General features: G+C 39.0%; 1 protein-coding gene across 3 annotated transcripts in view; it reads left to right on the forward strand.

Moving 5' to 3' along the window:
- The first annotated feature begins 14,278 nt into the window (after positions 1-14,278).
- The window catches only part of SEMA4G (semaphorin 4G), a 175,227-nt gene continuing 170,396 nt past the window's right edge, over positions 14,279-19,109 (forward strand). The window contains exon 1 of one of the 3 annotated variants that reach the window (XM_070752847.1): positions 14,279-14,447. The gene's annotated coding sequence lies outside the window, so the exon portion shown is untranslated. Of the gene's footprint in view, positions 14,448-14,676; positions 14,910-15,245; positions 15,477-19,109 lie in introns of those variants that run through there. The other 2 variants (XM_070752848.1, XM_070752846.1) reach the window with 2 other exon arrangements.

The following is a 19,109-nucleotide window of genomic DNA, read 5'->3' on the forward strand; positions in this document are numbered from 1 at the left end:
ATACCTCTAGCTATGCAGCCAAGCATCCTACTTGCTTTTCCTACCGCCCGACCAAACTGCTCACCCATTTGGAGACTGTCAGAAATCACTATAAACCTTTCTTGGCAGGTTTCATGTAAAGATATCGCAATCTAGCAAAAATTGTAGGACTGAAGCTTCATAGAGCTGCAAACTTTCAGATGTGAAATTTTAGGATTCAATCTGAGTTGGTCACTGGGACTAGAGATTTAGTCTTCCAAGCTTTCAGACTCATGCAACATTATCCTGGGACATGTATATTTGCCTTCATTTCAGTGGTGGGATTCAAATATTTTTACTACTGATTCGGTGGGCATGGTTTGGTGGGCATGGTGGGGCATGTGGGTGTGGTTAGTTGGCGTGGTAGGGGAAGCTATTGTAAAATTTCCATTCCCACCTCACTGAGGGGAAGGATACTATAAAATCTCCATTCCCACCTCACTCAGGGAAAGATTAAATTTCCAATTTGCTCCCGATCAGCTGGGACTTGGCAGAAAATAGATGGGTACGGAGCTAGTCAGAGGTGATATTTACCGGTTCTCTGAACTACTCAAAATTTCTGCTACCAATTCTCCAGAACTGGTCAGAACCTGCTGAATTCCACTTCTGCTTCATTTGTGTGAAATTTTAGTTGGATATTGTCTTTGGGTTCTCTTAGGATGTTGGCTAGACAGCCTTTGGTACAGATTTAAAAGAAAAATAGCCAACATCCTAAGAAACCCCAAAGACAATATCCAGCTAGAAAACCAGGGAGTTTATCAAATACCGTGTAAAATCTGCCCAGCCACATATATTGGACAAACTAACAGGAGAGTAAATGCACGTGTTGCAGAACATAAGAATGCATTAAGGAAAAAAGAAAAAACCTCCTCCCTTTTCCAACACTTCAAAACTACAGGACATGAAATTGATTTTGACAGTACCAAATTAATTTCCAAAACAGAACGCTACAGCGAAAGAATAATCATGGAAGCCATCGAGATAGAAAAACATCCCCAAAATATGAACAAGCGGGATGATACCTCCCACCTACCAGACATCTGGCAACCAGCCCTCAAACGTATCCCAGCCATAGAAACTGAAACCAGACTCAGAACACACATTGCAAAACAATCAAGTAGCCTGCAAGCTACAACTACTCAGGATATCACGCCTAATCTACAACCATTAACTAATCAGCATACCTCAGTTGCATCAACGACCCCAGGTGTTACCCCACTGACTCACCAGGAAGTTTCTACACAGCAGGCAATTACTGAGCCATCAAACCACACCCAGCCACCAGTATTTATAGAAGGAAGGCAGCTCAGGTCTCGCTGTGTTCACCCTAGAACAAGGACAGAAACACCAGCCTGAAGATGACGAGTGGGACCATCATACCTGTACCTGTGAAAATCTACAAAAACAAATATATATCTATATCTATATCTATATCTATATCTATATCTATATCTATATCTATATCTATATCTATATCTATATCTATATCTATATCTATATCTATATCTATATCTATATCTATATCTATATCTATATCTATATCTATATCTATATCTATATCTATATCTATATCTATATCTATATCTATATCTATATCTATATCTATATCTATATCTATGCCTTGCAGAACATGTGAATGCAGTTAAAAAAGAAGAAAATACTTCCTCCCTTGTCCAGCACATTAAAAAAACAGGTCACGAAATTGACTTTGAAAAAACTAAATTACTTCACAAAACAGAGAATTTATATAGAAGAATTGCTCTAGAAGCCATAGAAATTGAGAGGAGACCCCTTTGCATAAATAAAAGAGATGACATGTCCCGCCTATCCAGAAATTTGGAAACCAGCCTTAAACAAAAAAAACAAAAAAAACACTTCATAAAAATCACCATGTCAATCCTTCTAATAATTATGATTTTGGAATTTTGAAATTTGGAAACCAGCCTTAAACAAAAAACACTTCATAAAAATCACCATGTCAATCCTTCTAATAATTATGAATTTAGAATTTGGAAATTTGGAAACCAACCTTAAACAAAAAACACTTCATAAAAATCACCATGTCAATCCTTCTAATAATTATGATTACACCAACCAATCAGATCACTGAAACATAATCACCCAATCTATTTGCTACATTCAAACCAAATCTCCACCCCCACACTATATACTAGGAAGAAATGACAGTTGCAAACATTCCATTTTACAACAGCACGAAGCTTGGAAACTTCAGCCTGATGATGGTGGATGTGATTTCACCGAAACGTCGCATAAACATGCAAAATATTACACAGGTCAAAACCCGAACTCAGAACAATCTACACATATCTATCTATCTATCTATCTATCTATCTATCTATCTATCTATCTATCTATCTATCTATCTATCTATCTATCTATATATATATATATATATATATACATACACATATATATGTATCAAATGTTTTTAGCTGATACATACAGAATATAGTTGTCGGCTATGAATAAATTAACTGCCTTGAAATGGTCCTGGGTTGGGCCTAGAGGCAAAAAGGAGCTGTGACATTCCTTCAATATACCATCATCTTCAGGCTGGTGTTTCTATCCTTGTTCTCAGGCGAACACTGCGAGACCTAAGCTGCCTTCCTTCTATAAATACTGGTGGCTGGGTGTGGTTTGATGGCTCAGCAATTGCCTGCTGTGTAGAAACTTCCTGGTGAGTCAGAGGGGTAACAATTGGGGTCGTTGATGTAGCTGAGGTATGCTGATTAGTTAATGGTTGTAGATTAGGCGTGATGTCCTGAGTAGTTGGAACTTGCAGGCTACTTGATTACTTTACAATGTGTGTCCTGAGTCTGGTTTCTGTGGCTGGGATATGTTTGAGGGCTGGTTTCCAGATGTCTGGTAAGCGAGAGGTATCATCCCGCTTGTTCGCCTGAGAACAAGGACAGAAACACCAGCCTGAAGATGATGAGTGGGGCCTCATCGAAACGTCGCCAGAAATTTCCAAATCCTACACGGGAAGAAACACGAATATACCAAGACCATCATACCTGTACCCTTGAAAATCTACAAATATATATATATCAATTTTAGTTAATATTATGTTTCATGTCTTTCCAGTCAAAAGCAAACTTAAGTCTGAAATCAAGTACCGTATACATTTAAATGTATATATCTACTCAGTGGAGAACTTATGAGATGATCTCAATAGGAGTTGAAGACAGCACCTGCTCACAGTCTACATATAAAATTACACTCAAGTAAGGATGTGTTACAAACATTTAGGCTCAAATGGCACCTGAGGGACATACAAAGACAGCTAGACTATTTCTTTCAGCAGAATGAAAAGAGAGTAGAACATTTGTTTTTGTTCCAGATTTTTTACACTGATCTGAGTTACACTAAAATAAACATAGCAGTGGTAGCATTTCCATCACGATACTGTTGTGATAGACAGACAGACACAGAGGCATTTTGTGACAACAGGCCCATGTGGTTATGTGAGATTCAGAAATGGGTCCAATAGGAATACATATGCTGCTTGTCTTCATTTATATTTTTGTATATTTTTGTATATTTTAAAAATATACAAGAGTACCATTGCTCATGAAAAAGGAATGAGAGAAGGGTATACCACTTACAGTAACATGCTATTTAATAAACCTAAATTGTTATCAGTTTTAACATCAGGTTGATCAACATTGTACATTATAATTTAAACAGCATCATAAACAAATTGCTCCAAAGCCACCAAAGAATTTACAGTTTGGGTCGTGAAGGAAATCCTCACTCAAAGTGATCAGTTGCCAGATTTCTTTTAAAGTGTTTTTGTCCTCCAGCACAAATTGCCTAGATAATTTTAATTAAGAAAATGACAGTCCTTTCCTTGTCTTCATAGATGTTTTATGGACTTGGGGAGTAGAAATAAGGCATAATTCCGAGACAGAAATTTAAAAAATCAATCCATTCCAAACTGGACTCCACTTTTCCTTTCTTTTTTAAAAATATTTTTAATTCAGGTTTTTTTAAACAATAAAAAACAAAAAAATAACCCCAAAGCGAAACATATAAGCATAATTACATTTTATATTATTGTGTTATTAGCATAAAATTGCTATGCATATATGTCAATCTATCACATTATTAATTTATATTGCTATCAAAATTTACAATTTTATAAGATTACTTTTTTTTAATTTCTAGCCAATTATAGAATTTTTCCCACACAGTAAAGAATTATCTCTCTTGACAATTCTGTAATTCTAAAGTAAATCTTGTCATTTCGGCACAATCCATCATTTTATTAATTATCATATTCTCTGTTGGGGGATTTCCATTCTTCTAGGTCTGTTCGAAGGTTAATCTGGCAGCAGTTAAAATGTGTATAATAAGATATTGATTTGCCTTAGTATGTTGCCCTCCAACAATCCCTAATAAATATGTCTCTGGTCTTAATTCTATTTCAGAGTCATTTCTTTTATCCAGATCCTAATTGTATTCCAGTATCTTCTTGCCACTGAGCAGGACCACCATAAATGATAATATGTACCATAAGCTTTTTAAATTTCCAACATGTTGGGTTTACATCTGGCTGGAGCAAAATGCCAGCAGTAAAACATTTTATATAAATTCTCTTTATAAGAAACTGATAATGTATTTACTGTATATTCCTTGCAGACAGCTGGTCATTTGCATTCATTTTAGAGAGTCATGGAAGCCACTTGGAGGTTTTATCTGTATCCCCAGGGTCACCTGAGAAGTGCAAATGTATGTGGAACCTTCTTGGAACTCCTGAAAAATATCGAGAAAGACACCTGAAGTGAATCCAGACACAGGTAACTCAGAACGGTACTTTTATTCAGCTCAGAGAGAGAGAAGTGACAGCTCAGCAAGGCAAGTGACTTTTGCGAGTACCGATCTGCTTTGCCTGGGAGAAACCGCTTCTTTTATACTTTTGCGGTTCCCGCCAAAGCAAGGAGCAGCCGCGTCTGAGCCAATCAGGAGCGACTTCCTGAATCAGGCTCAGACAGCGCTTTAAACAGGAAGAAACTATTTACAATTGAAACAAGGTAGCCATTACGGACACAACAACACCTATTGAGTCTTCCACAATGGGATGGACAGGTGTTGTTCTTAAATTATGGGTAATGTCACAGAATGTAAGCTGTTCCGAGTAAAGGTGCTTTTTGTAGTTTTATCAATGGCAAAGGTGTTCTAGTGATGCTACAAATATTTTGAATTGCTCTCAACTTAAATGGTTCCTGTATCAAAATTCGTTGTATGAAACCCATGACCCATTAAAAATAAAAATCAATTACCTTGGGAGCAGTGAAGGGCTACCAAAAATTTTACGACCAAACTGTGGCCGTGGCTTATGCATTTTCTTTCAACATCTTTCAGTGCAAATTGGGTGCTCTGTGGTGGAGCTCCATTTTCGCTACCCCACTGCGTTGCCCCCCATCCGGTCAGTAGCCCACCCCTGCTTGGGAGTCATGCATTTTTGAAATAGACCAGCTGACAAAGAAAGAAGACTTTACAATATTTTTGCACATACAGCATGCCATCCTATATTACATGGGAAAACATTCTGCTCTAAAGCCTGTCTTTGGGTCAAAAGCGTTGGTACGACAAACAAGAACCAGAGGCAGGAGGAAAGTCCACTTGTCTTCATTCCTGTCATCTGGAAGGCTGTGATTATCTGCTTGCAAAAATGGGGATCATCTGTTCAAACCGGGGCAGCCCAGATTTGTATGGACTTCAGGGCTTAGAAACCCCAGAAACTTGGCCAGAGATTTTTGGAATTCAATACTGAACACAACTCAGAGAGGGCTGCCATTTGGTGAAAGGCAAGTTATTTATTTGTTTGTTTGTTTTGTCCAATACACAATAATACCCAATGAGGGTTATAGAGGATATAATCAGGTAGAATGTATTAAAGGGGGAATAGAGGAGAAAATAAAGGAGTGAAATATAACTATGAGAGAATAGCAGAAAAAGATAAAGCTATAGAAGAGAAGATATAGGAGATATAGGAGAGACAATAGGACAGGGGACGGTAGGCACTCTGGTGCATTTATGTACGCCCCTTACTGACCTCTTAGGAACTTGGTGAGGTCAACCGTGGATAGTCTAAGGGTAAAGTGTTGGGGGTTAGAGGATGATACTACAGAGTCCCGGTAGAGAATTCCACTCTTCGACAACTCTATTACTAAAGTCATATTTTTTACAGTCAAGTTTGGAGCGGTTAATATTAAGCTTATATCTGTTGTGGGCTCTTGTGTTGTTGTGGTTGAAGCTGAAGTAGTCTTTGACAGGCAGGACGCTGCAGCATATGATCTTGTGGGCAATACTTAGATCATGTTTGAGGTGTCTTAGTTCTACGCTTTCTAGACCCTGGATTGTAAGTCTAGTTTCGTAGGGTATTCTGTTACGGGTAGAGGAGTGAAGAGCTATTCTGTTGAAGTATCTCTGGACATTTTCGTGGGTATTAATATCAGAAATGCAGTATGGGTTCCAAACAGATGAGCTATATTCTAGGATGGGTCTGGCGAAAGTTTTATAAGCTCTGGTAAGTAGTGTGAGATTGCCAGAGCGGAAGCTACATAGGATTAGATTAACAACTCTTAAAGCCTTCTTGGTGATGTTGTTGCAATGGGCTTTAGTTATTAGTACTCGGAGGTCCTTGACTGAGTGGGTTAATACAAAAGGGGAAATTAGTGACCACAACACACAGCAATATTTCAGGATGTAATATTCAGGAAAAGGATAAGAGAGAAAATCTTATTGGTTCTTGGCATATCTTGCTATATACTAAGTGCAACTGCAGTCACATGAAGCTTGTGGGGAGGAGGGGGGCAGAAAAAGGCAATTAAAATGACAGTGGGAGCAGTTGGATCCCTTCCCCTTTGATGAAAGGTTACAATATCTGGAGCTTGAAAGAAGGCTTAAAAACAGATGAGTAATGGGACCAAGATAGAGGTGAATATAATCATGCATATAAAGTGCCTGTAGAAATATTTCTCTCTGTTTCAAGTAATACCCAACAGCAAGGTCATCCAGTGATTCAAAATAGCAGGAGATTCAAGGCAGGGAAAAAATAAGCCTTTCTCTGTGTGCTGCACATAGTTGAACTGTAGAGTCCTCTGTACAAGGATATGATAATGGGTATAAGTTGAGAATGACTTTAAAAGAGGATCAGACAAATTGAAGGTGGCTAAAACGATCAGCAATCTCAAATGGCAACTCTACCTGCTATTTCGGGAATAAAGATTTAAAGACTATTATTGTTATTATTATTATTATTATTATTATTATTATTATTATTATTATCATCATCATCATTATCTTCTTCTTCATCATCATCATCATCACCCTCCTTGCCTTTTGCAAACTCCTTAAAACCCACCTCTGCCGTCAGGCATGGGGGAATTGAGACATCTCCCCCAGGCTTATATAGTTTTATGTATGGTATGCTTGTGTTGTATGTTTTTAAATAATGGGTTTTTTAGATATTTTTTAAATATTAGATTTGTTCATTGTACACTGTTTTATTATTGTTGTGAGCCGCCCCGAGTCTGCGGAGAGGGGCGGCATACAAATCTAATTAATAATAATAATAATAATAATAATAATAATAATAATAATAATAATAATAACCTTCTTCTTCTTCTTCTTCTTCTTCTTCTTCTTCTTCTTCTTCTTCTTCTTCTTCTTCTTCTTCTTCTTCTTCTTCTTCTTCTTTGTTCTGTTGCTTTGCATGTAAACTGAAATTATAATCACACCAGGCCAAATAAAGTACCGGTATTCAATTCAACACAATTCACTATCCAATAAGGAGCCAAAAAGCAAAGTCAATAGGGGAAGCTGGATACTGTAATTACTCACCTACCAATGGTGGCACAAAAGATCATAAATTCAGCCAAACTTCACTTAACAATTGCTGCTTAGCCATTGTGACCCCAATTGGGATTTTCCTGACTACCTGTAGAAAAAAAGACCTGCTCGGTGCTTCATTTCCTTACTGAAAAATAGAGCCTTTGTTGCTTATTAGTCATCTGTTAACTTTATCTGACCTGAAATCATTTTCCATGCAATGTGACCTCTCAACCACAGGAAGTATTTGGAATTACTGAAAGGTACTTCATTAGAGGGAAGCTTTCCCAAAAGTTAAACTTTCAATAGTTTTGATAGGTGGGTAATTTTTTTTCTTGAGCCCTTTTAATTTTATAATAATGTCAATGAATACATACTTTTTAATATGTACATTCATATGTGCGTTTATATGAGTTTATTTTTGGAAATCTGATCATAGAATGCGGCCGCGAGAGCCATCGTGGGGCTTTCTAGATTCGCCCACGTTTCTGCAACACTCCGCGGCCTGCACTGGCTGCTGATCGGTTTCCGCTCACAATTCAAAGTGTTGGTAATGACCTTTAAAGCCCTACATGGCATTGGGCCAGAATACATCTGGAACCGCCTTCTACCGCACGAATCCCAGCGGCCGATAAGGTCCCACAGAGTTGGCCTTCTCCGGGTCCCGTCGACCAAACAATGTCATTTGGCGGGCCCCAGGGGAAGAGCCTTCTCTGGGGCGGCCCCAGCCCTCTGGAATCAACTCCCCCCAGAGATTAGAACAGCCCCCACCCTCCTTGTCTTTCCCAAATTACTCAAGACCCACCTTTGTCGCCAGGCATGGGGGAGTTAGGATACTCCTTCCCCTAGGCCATTACAAGTTATGTACAGTATGTTTGTGTGTATGTTTGGTTTTTATAATAAGGGTTTTTAGTTGTTTTATTAAATTGGATTGTTACATGTTGTTTTTTATCATTGTTGTTAGCCGCCCCGTGTCTGCGGAGAGGGGCGGCATACAAATCCAATAAATAATAATAATAATAATAATAATAATAATAATAATAATAATGTACACAAATTGCATTTGCTTGACGCCTTTTTAAAGAACTCAATATCTTCCTCTTTAGTGAAAGTTTCTCAGTTTGAATTAATAGTCATTTTATTGAATTAAAAGTCGTTATACTTTCTTTAATCTGTGTTTGTTTATATTTAACATTTCAATTGTTCAGTACTTTAAGTGCCCTTGGGGCAGAAATTTAAGTGCCCTTGGATATAAATTAAATTAACACACACACACACCAACCATCATCACCAGAGTAAAATGCAGTTGGCAAGTTCATTGTGTTGTGCAATACAGCCAAAGACTTCAGGAAGGTGAATCAGAAAATCCTAGATACCTTCCAGATGCAGAGCACTGCCTCTCCCCTGCCAAAATTTTGTTGTAAATTATTGCTGAATACAGAGGGAGTGACATGTAACTTTCTGTTTGCAAAAGCCATTGGTTTAATTGGGGAAAAAAAATACAGTTGAAGAATTTGCTCTGTTTCTCTTGAGGGTAAAATGTAATTATAAAGTTCTGAAGAAGAATAGGTAGCTTCATATACATCAAAGAGTTAATTTCTTAAAGAATGCATCTAAAAGTGAATGGTGTGATTTCTGGTTTTCCAGGTACTGCGATGTGCGTTGGTAGCAGTTTTTCCTCTGCCAAAACTCACCCATTTCCTTTCTGCACACAAATAAGTGAAGTACAGTATGTGAATTCTAGGCTTCCAAGTACTTTCATTTTGTGCAGAAGGAAGCAGAGGTTTAATGCTTTTTGTCTTTTCAATTTTCCGATGAAAAAGGTCATTCCTTGACTTGCTTTTTGCTCAGAGTTGCCTTTTATAATACAACCTTCAGAAGCTCAATTAACCATGAGTGTGACCCAGGCCTATTGTGTTTCCCCCGCCTCCCAGAATGCCTCTTTGTAGCCTAGTTTTCCCCATACTGTATATATTGTATATATATAACCCATACTGGTCACAATTCAAAGTGTTGGTTATGACCTATAAAGCCCTTCATGGCATCGGACCAGAATATCTCCGGGACCGCCTTCTGCTGCACGAATCCCAGCGACCAGTTAAATCCCATAGAGTTGGCCTTCTCTGGATCCCGTCAACTAAACAATGTCGTTTGACGGGACCCAGGGGAAGAGCCTTCTCTGTGGTGGCCCTGACCCTCTGGAACCAGCTCCCCCCAGAGATCAGAATTGCCCTCACCCTCCTTGCCTTTCGTAAGCTCCTTAAAACCCACATCTCGTCAGGCATGGGGGAATTGAGATATTCCTTTCCCCCCAGGCCTATACAAGTTATGCATGGTATATTTGTTTGTATGTTTGGTTTTTAATAAGGGTTTCTTAGTTATTTTAAATATTAGATTTGTCATATGCTGTTTTATTACTGCTAGCCGCCCTGAGTCTACAGAGAGGGGCGGCATACAAATCTAATATAAATAAATAAATAAGTAAGTAAGTAAGTAAGTAAGTAAGTAAGTAAGTAAGTAAGTAAGTAAATAAATAAATAAATAAATAAATATTATGACTACCCAGTGTAATAGTTTAATGTACTCCGATGCACCTAAAGAAACTTAGATCCAGAAAGAAAGGATTGAAAAAACATCTCCCATTATCGGATTATCACCACAACTGTGGCCCAAATTTCTACTGCTAAGCATAACAGCTGTTAAGTGAATTTTGCTCCATTTTAAGGCCTTTCTCGCCACAATGGCTAAGGCAATCGCTGCAGTTGTTGAGTTAGTAACACGGTTGTTAAGTGAATCTGGCTTCCCCATTGACTTTGCTTGTCAGAAGGTTGCAAAAGGTGATCACGTCATTCCGGGACACCGCAAGTGTCATAAATGTGCGTCAGTTTTCAAGCACCTGAATTTTAATCATGTGATTGTAGAGATGTTGCAATAGTTATAAGTGGGGAAAATAGCCTTCAGTCACTTTTTTTCAGTGTTGTCATAACTTTGAACAGTCACTAAATGAACTCTTGTAAATCAAAGGCTACCTATATTCAAAAATGCCTGACTGAATTTTATGATGACCTGGATTTTAGCTATAATGTTTTACCTTCTATTGTATTGCAAATGTGTGGGTGAATGGAAAATCCCTTTCTGAACATGAAATAATTAACATCTGGTAAATAAGAACAGTTTTTCCCCAAACGCCACCACTCTACTAAACAAATAATTCTCTCAACACTGTCAAACCTTTTTACTGTCTGCACTTCTATTTCTACTAGTTTTTTTCTCATCATTCCTACCATCCTTTTCCTCTCAGTTAGGACTTTATGACTGTAACTTGTTGCCTGTATCCTAAGATTTTTATTAATATTGATTGTTTCTTCATTGCTTATTTGACGCTTATGATAATCATTAAGTGTTGTACCATATGATTCTTGACAAATGTATCTTTTCTTTTATGTACGCTGAGAGCATATGCAGCAAGACAAATTCCTTGTGTGTCCAATCACACTTGGCCAATAAAGAATTCTATTCTATTCTATGAGGAAATTACCATATTTTTCGGAGTATAAAACACATCTTTTTACCTCCCAAGGAGAGTGAAAACTTTTAAAATAAATGCTTGATCTAAAGAGCCCCAGTGCTATTGTATCTTCTTTTAAATAGCAGAAATACTCCCAGAATGTACATTTCTCTAATTCTTTGCTATTTCTATGGGTCAGGCACACATGCACAGAAATACACAGTAAACAATGTGTATATCACCTGTGCTGTTTGCTGTTCGGCAAATTGCTGGGAGGCAGAGGCCTTTTTTCCTTGTCTTCCTCCCCAAAAACTAAGATGCATCTTATACTCCAGTGTGTCTTATACGCTGAAAAATACGGTAATCTGCTGCAAATGATTTTGAATCTGTACCTTTGGATCTCAGCGCATATGCACCAAACTCAGCACACAAACTGCAGAAAAATCAATTGCTGCCAACCTGCCTTCCATTGAGGACCTGTATACTGCACGAGTCAAAAAGAGGGCGGGGAAAATATTTACTGACCCCTTACATCCTGGACACAAACTGTTTCAACTCCTACCCTCAAAACGTCGCTACAGAGCACTGCACACCAAGACAACTAGACACAAGAACAGTTTTTTTCCAAACGCCATCACTCTACTAAACAAATAATTCCCTCAACATTGTCAGACTTTCTACTAAATCTTCACTTCTATTCTACTAGTTTTTCTCATCATTCCTATCACCCATTTCCTCCCATGTTGACTGTATGACTGTAACTTGTTGCGTATATCCTAAGATTTTTATTAATATTGCTTCTTCATTGCTTATTTGACCCCTATGGCAATCATTAAGTGTTGTACCACATGATTCTTGACAAATGTATATTTTATTTTATGTACGCTGAGAGCATATGCACCAAGACAAATTCCTTGTGTGTCCAATCACACTTGGCTAATAAAATTCTATTCTATTCTATTCTGTTCTATACTATTCTATTCTATTTTAATAAAACACAAATAATAAACTGGTAATCCTCTCCTTCAACACGCCTAAAATGTCAAAAGTATTTTATAGAATCACTTAGAGCTCAATTGATTTTGAGGATCTTTTTTGTGGATTAAGAATTGTGAGCTTTTAACATATTCAGGTTTTTAATTATAATTTTTCATGATTTTGTTTAAACTAATTGACTTTGTGTCCACCCAAAATGAATTGTGGCACTAGAAAGAGGTTCTAGGGCTAGGAGCTTTGGCTTGTTCATCAGTTATGGCATCTGAATTAGAAGATAGAGGTATATTAATCCATGCCCTGATTGCCACCCTCAACTGGACAACTGAAATCATAACTCCAATTTTGTATAGAGCTGACTTTGAAGCTGATTTAGAAGCTACACTTGATACAGAATGAAATGATGGGCAGCCAATAAATTCAAATAAACAAATAATAGTTACCAGACTACATAACAAAGGAAAACCACAACTATAGGTAATCCCTACACATGTATGAAACACCCTTGAAAATGCTACAGATTGCCTTTAAAGCCATATATGGCACAGCGCTCTGCCAGGTAACAGATTGTGGGTTGTAGTAGAATCTCCCTAATCTATGTGGATATCTAGAGAGGAAGTGCTCAAGGCCCACTTGGGTGAGGTGAGAAGAACAGAACTTCTCACTGGCTGCTTATGCAGGATGGGAATATGCCAGTCCCGGAAAAACATTGCACCTGTCTCCTAGCATTGAAGCAAGTGCTAAAAGTCCTCAGAGAGGGGCAGCATATAAATTGAAATAATAATAATAATAATAATAATAATAATAATAATAATATAATCCAAAGTGCAGACTCTGTAAAGAAACAGATGAAACAACTGATCACATACTCAGCTACTGCAAGAAGATTGCACAGACTGACTACAAGCATAGACACAATGCTGTGGCACAGATGATCCACTGGAACCTGTGCCAGAACTACCATCTACCAGTGGCAAAGAACTGGTGGGATCATAAGCCCGAAAAAGTGGTCGAAAATGAGCAAGCAAAACTACTCTGGGACTTCTGACTGACTGAATTTTGAAGCATAACACACCAGACATCCTGATTGTGGAGAAAAAGACAGTATGGATCATCGACATCGCAATCCCAGGAGACAGCAGAATTGAGGAGAAGCAGGCAGAGAAATTTGAAAAATACGAAGATCTGAAAATTCAGCTGCAACAACTCTGGCATAAACCAGTGAAAGTGGTCCCAGTGGTCCTGGGCACGCTGGGCGCAGTGCCAAAGGATCTCAGTGGACATTTGAAAACCATCAGAATTGACAAATTCTCCATCTGACAATTGCAAAAGGCTGCTTTACTGTGATGGGCACACATAATTTGCCGCTACATCAGTCCTAGGTGCTAGGGAAGCGTCCGACTGGTGATAAAATGCGAAATCCAGTATAGTGATCTCGTTTGCTGTGTTGTATTGTTGAAATAATAATGATGATGATGATGATGATGATGATGATGGTGATGATAATAATCATCCTCTGAGTCCTTGGAGAAGGGTGGCATACAAACCAAATTAACAACAACAATAACAACAACAACAATAATCTCTTCCAGTTTTGTTGCCTAAAGCCCTAAACCATGCTAGGGGGCAATTGTGTGGTTTGTTTTACAATGTACTGTATTTATGATTGAATTTAACGGAGGCGATAGTGATGCTCCTTTGACATTGTACACCGCCCAAAACCTTTCTATTGGGCGGCGTAAAAAATCGATGCAATAAAACAAAAGCAGAGACAAATGCCTAACTCTAATTAAGCCTCCTCCGAATCAGCGACCCGGAAGCTCGGGACCTTCTTTACAGGTTCGCCGCCAGCCTTCGGAAGGGGAGCCGCCGTCGCCTCAGGAGCCCGCTAGATGGCGCCCCAGAGCTCTCGCGTTTCGGCTCCCTTACCGGTTGCCCAGCTGCGGCTTCGCCTTGACGGGCCACCGCTCACTCCGCCACCGGCTCGGGTTGTGAGTGGCGGAGGAGCGGATCTGGGTCGGGGCGGCGCGCGGGACCGAGAGGTAGACCTCCAGCCGCGGCCGGAGCTCAGGTGAGACCGGGGGAGGGGGCTATGCGGGTGAGGCGGAACGGAGAAGCGCTGCGGTTGTGTGTTGCGCGCGTGTGTGTGGGTGTTACACTTGGAGGGGCTCCGGAGCAAGAGGCGGTGGATGCGGAGAGTCCCCCAGATATGCGCTTGTGTGTCGGCGGGGCGGGGGGCTTTGCTGAGGTTTGAGATCTGGAGGTGGGCGGGTTTATACCTGGATGCAAGAAAAGGCCGAGGGGGAGGGAAGCCGAGTATACTGTAGATTTAAAAGAGGGGAGGGGGGGTCCGCGCTGGTCACGTGTCACGACTAGGGGGGTTGTACGTCTGAACGTATGTGGTGCTACCGTAGCTAGGACCGAAAGTATGGAATGTGCGTTTGTGAGACAAGGGATCAGCAGCCTGCTATTCTCCAGAGCCTCTTTGGACTGCAACTCCTGTAAGCGCCATCCAGCTCTGGCATTGTCAGAGGTAAGGAGGGTTGTGTGTATGGTGTACCTGGAGAGCCTGTCTCCTTGCTGAAAAGAAGAATGGGAAGGGAAGTAACCGTAGGAGGGACTGGGGCACTTGAGAGTTGGACTATATGTGGCTCATCATGTCCCGTTCCCACCAAGGCACAACATTGGCAAGACTTCCCTCGAGAAGGGGTTGCAGGCTAAGCTGGCAGGGTGTGAGCACAGGGGAATAAGCTGAGGCTGAGCCACTAGAGAAGCAGAATGTGGGACCCAGATTTATGCTATTTATTGGATTTATATGCCACCCCTCTCCGAGGACTCTGCTAGAGAAGAGGGGGGGGGGATATGGTATAAGCAAGAGTGACACTGATGACTTGAGGGATGGATGGCTCTTAGCCTTACAGCTCAAGGAAAAGGGGGAAAAACCCCACCACTATACGAATAGGACAGACTCAAAGAACGGAATAAAGTTGGATTGCATGGAAAATCCAGCCAGTGCATGGAAATAACTGCATCGGGAATCTATAAGAAGGAGTTTGCATTAAAATTGATTGGTGCTTGTGTGATGGACAGCTTGACAGAGGTACAGAGAAAGCGGTGGTGGGTCGGTAGGAGTGACCAAATTACCCAAATATCAAAAGCCTCTGCCTGGTGGAAGGGGTGTGTTTTGAAATATGTTTTTTGGAAACTGGGGATGTAGAACTGCGTTTTTCCGAAAAAAAATAAAAAAAAAAGATCAGAAGGGAAAACTATTCCAAGTTCCCTATTAGTCATTCATTAAGGTCTGCCAAAATGTGGCAAAGAGTTGTATGCTTTTTTGTGAGATTTTTGCTTCATCCTGGATTTAGAGGTTGCCCCAGGTGTTTGGTTTTTTAAAAAACTTGTAAGAATTAAGTGTCTTGGCATTTTGGTAACAGCTGCGGCAGACTGAGTTGCTTCTTTAAAACATAGAAACTTTATTAAGAGAGGATTATGATTTTTACTGACATAATTAAAGGAAATTGGCAGTGATGTGTTTACTGCATATGCATCACCAGAGAAATGTTACTTTACTTTTCCTACACAGATAGGCATGGGTATGTTCAGATATAGGCTAAACAATGATAGCCTGCCACTAGATGCTTTTATTTGGACTTCTACACCAAAGCTTAAATGGTCTCTTCCAATTATGCTTCTGTGGATCTGATAATAGGGGTGTTTTCTCATTGAAAGCTGTAGCCAGTGTATCCACTTAATAAAACAAAAGTGCAATATTGTCATAAGTACATGGCTTTGTACTTACCAAGTTAAAGCATTTATATATCGCTCCTCATTTTAAAAAAATCTGCACTGTTACATAACCTAATGAGGAAAACATCTTACGTGAAATGACCTTCAGATAATTTAAGAATAGGACAAACTGTTCTTTGAGGGCATAAGATGGTATGAAAATTGGTAATGAACCCACCGTTCCCTTTTAATTATGTAAGCTTCTGTGCTTACAATGAAGGTGGCTGAATGCCTGCTGCATAAACCTTTTTGTGATTTTTCAAAAGTGATTGCTGTTGAATTTACTTCCACATAAAAGTGGGTTTACATTCTTACTATTTCATTTTATATTAATCAATATCCAAAAATAATCTCTGACCCCAGTCACTAAAATTTCTGCCTATGCCAGTGATGTAGGATACTGAATTGGCACATTATTTAATATCAGGAAGGTTACTAAAGTTAGTTTGTTGGGTTTTCTTGATGGTTTATAGAGGGGCTGTCAACCGTATGTGTCAAGCGGAAAAAAGTCTTGATACATCATGTGATACCACCATGATGCTGCGAATTTGACACCCCTGGTCTATATGTTTGTTTTGACGGCAATGAACTAGAAAACTTCAGACTACTGCAGTCCTTTCACTAATATCAGCAGGAAGCTTGCAAGACACAAATAGGAGTCCAGAACAAAGGAAGAAATGCATAAAATTACTATTAAGGAAACTAATTTATGTATTTATTATTTATTAATTGGATTTGTATGCCGCCCCTCTCCGAGGACTCGGGGCGGCTAATCTGTTATGGTCGACTATTATAAGAGATTATTTACAGATAATTTACTTTGTTATTGTTGATTCTCTCTTTGTTCCTCCTTTGTAAGGATTATATCAAATGATATGCTAAATATTTTGCCTGGTCCTTACCAACATATCCCCTATGTTGCAGGTGCTCTTTCTTCCTGTAGGCTGTATATTAAACAGGTTTATAATGTAATGGATGTATTGCCTTTCATTTGTGCAGAACAAAGGTCTTCAAACTTGGCATCTATGTTGGCTGGAGAATTCTGGGAGGTGAAGTCCACAAGTTTTAAAGTTGCCAAGTTTGAAGACCTCTGGTGTAGAAGAAAGAAGAAAAAACCACCTCATTTTCCCTCACCTCTTTTTGTCTAAACTTGCAGTGCTGGATTCTTGTGCAGTGTTATCCTCCTTCCCTTACAAATCCATCTGAACCTTTTCCCTTTATAAAAGTAATGAGTTCTTGTAATGGGGTGATTTATTTAGCCATTTTTGGCAGGCTGACTGTTGTAAGGAGAAACCACCAGAAGCACTCAAAATAATTGGTATGCTCATCTTTAAAGGTTTAATAGTGAATAGTTGCAATATTTTGGAGCGCTGTACAGCAAAGATGTTTTACAAGCTAGATCCAAGATGGCGATGATGACAACTGCCTTGGTGAAATGCTCTCTAATAGTTTCTTTATGTATACTGAGAGCATATACACCAAGGACAAGTTCCTTGTGTGTCCAATCACACTTGGCCAAGAAAGAATTCTATTCTTTTCTGTTATTTTCTACCAGTTTGGCAGTTTATTTATTTTATTTATTAATTAATTGGACTTATGTGCCTCCCCTTTCTGTGGACTCAGGGCAGCTATTCCATGGACTTTATGGCTGCTACTGCTATACAAACTGGCATGAATATGATCTTCCAGTTATAATAATAATAATAATAATAATAATAATAATAATAATAATAATAATAATGTATTAGATTTGTATGCCGCCCCTCTCCGAAGACTCCAGACTCCAGAATATTCCAGACATATCCCCCGAACTGGAACTAAATTGTTCACGAGTTCTTCTGTAAATTGATTATTTTATAGAATAGAAACACCTAGTGCCTTTCCTTATTTGACGTAACCGTATCACAAACCTTCCTTGGCAATTCCTTTTTCTGTTGTCTGCCACTAAAATCAGCTTATGAGCGCAGTTAAATTGTCTTGTATCATTTAAAAGTGTATTTCCCCCTTATTCCAGCACCATCAAAGGGCAGCCCCAAGATTTCCATCCATCCATCCATCCATCCATCCATCCATCCATCCATCCATCCAATTCAATTCAATTTATTAGATTTGTATGCCGCCCTTCTCCGAAGACTTGGGGCAGCTCGCAACAATAATAAAAACAATATTCCAGCAAAAACAAATCTAATATTAAAAAGCACATAAAACCCTATCATGTTTAAAAAAGCAAACAACATAAACATACCCAAACATAAGTATAAAATGGGGGAAAGGTGTCTCAACTCCCCCATTCCTGGCAGTATAGATGGGTCTTCATTCATTCATTCATTCATTCATTCATTCATTCATTCATTCATTCATTCATTGGATTTATATGCCGCCCCTCTCCAAGGACTTGGGGCAGCTTACAACAGTATCTTGGGATCATTAGTTAGCTGGCAGTGACTAGGAACAGAAATGCTGGGGGTAGGATAAGAAACAGGCAAAAGAGGAAGCAATTTTAATGCTAGCATCGGAGTTTTGTTTGTTTGTTTTGCCAAGTTAAGGATGGATGGATATAAGCATACTAGATATTTGGAGAAGAGCACTCGTTTTTGGCCAGCATGCAAGAAGGAGGGCATTTCTGCTTTATAATAAGAAAGAGCGTGCCATATGCTGACTTGCAGTATTGAACATCTCCTGTTTTTGCATTTAGGGCAATACCACAGAATTGGAGTATGACAAATCTTTCACCTTGGAGAATTGTTACAACTATCTTGTGAAACAAGGAAATTAGATAATTTTCCCTCAATAGCTAAGGGAGAACAGCTTATTTCTTAGTAGTTAATTGAATATTTGAACAAATGGATTCCAAGTTATATCCTTAGGAGAGATTGTTGCAATTCTTATTCCTTTTTTTATGAGTTTATACAAATCTGAAATTGATAGATGCATCTCCTAGCATTAA

Source organism: Erythrolamprus reginae, chromosome 5 (genome assembly GCF_031021105.1).
Source record: "Erythrolamprus reginae isolate rEryReg1 chromosome 5, rEryReg1.hap1, whole genome shotgun sequence".
In the NCBI taxonomy this organism is placed as follows: domain Eukaryota; kingdom Metazoa; phylum Chordata; class Lepidosauria; order Squamata; family Dipsadidae; genus Erythrolamprus; species Erythrolamprus reginae.